The sequence below is a fragment of the Schistocerca serialis genome, chromosome 6 (assembly GCF_023864345.2).
Source record: "Schistocerca serialis cubense isolate TAMUIC-IGC-003099 chromosome 6, iqSchSeri2.2, whole genome shotgun sequence".
Taxonomy (NCBI): Eukaryota; Metazoa; Arthropoda; class Insecta; order Orthoptera; family Acrididae; genus Schistocerca; species Schistocerca serialis.
The window spans coordinates 555,894,640-555,895,640 of NC_064643.1; the positions used below are offsets into that span (position 1 = coordinate 555,894,640).

The following is a 1,001-nucleotide window of genomic DNA, read 5'->3' on the forward strand; positions in this document are numbered from 1 at the left end:
TTTTATTTGTAGTTCACTATTGGCATTTGGGTTTACGTATTGTCATTTTTTCATTTGGAGATAGTGAGTGGAGCTGTGAACGCTAGAAAATGGAGCGCCGAGTGGAGAAATCGAAACATTTCCTACATATTCTTCTGTTTCAGTTCAATAGAGCGGTAACAGCAGTGGAGGCAGTCGGAAACATTCGGGCTGTATATGGAGATAACGCCATTGGGCAGAGCACTCCGTCTTCAGGCCACAAGTGACCGCCGTGTCATCCTCAGCTGATGATGCGGATAGGAAGGGCATGTGGTCAGCACACCGCTCTCCCGGTCGTTATGATGGTTTTCTTTGAGCGGAGCCGCTACTATTCGGTCGTGTAGCTCCTCGGTTGGCATCACGAGGCTGAGTGCACCCCGAAAAATGGCAACAGCGTACAGCGGCCCGGATGGTCACCCATCCAAGTGCCGGCCACGCCCGACAGCGCTTAACTTCGGTGATCTGACGGGAACCGGTGTATCCTCTGCGGCAAGGCCGTTGCCATTGGGCAGAGCACAGCGAGAAAAAGGTTTACTCGTTTTAAGGAGGATCGTTTTGACATTAGGATCGTTTTGACATTGACATGTTCTAGAAGATCTTTGGGGTTTGATGAAGACCGTTTAAACTCATTAATCCATAATGATCCACGGCAGTGTTCTCGACAACCGGTAAATGTGATTAACTTTGATCATTCCACCATCGTGCAACGTTTGCACGCAATAAGAAAGGTTCAAAAATCGCGTGTATAGTCACCGCATGCTCTGAGCCACATTCACTGAAATCAGTGTCTGGAACCGCGCGACCGCTACGGTCGCAGGTTCGATGTCCGTAGGTTAGTTAGGTTTAAGTAGTTCTAAGTTCTAGGCGACTGATGACCTCAGAAGTTAAGTCCCTTAGTGCTCAGAGCCATTTTAACATTTTTTATTTTTTATTTTTTTTTTTAATCCGTGTTTCCGGATGTGTATCTGTGCTTGCTCGTCATC

General features: G+C 47.4%; 1 pseudogene; it reads right to left on the minus strand.

Annotated features, from left to right (window-relative positions):
* Positions 1-403: 403 nt before the first annotated feature.
* Positions 404-521, minus strand: LOC126485745 (5S ribosomal RNA; annotated as a pseudogene).
* Positions 522-1,001: the final 480 nt, after the last annotated feature.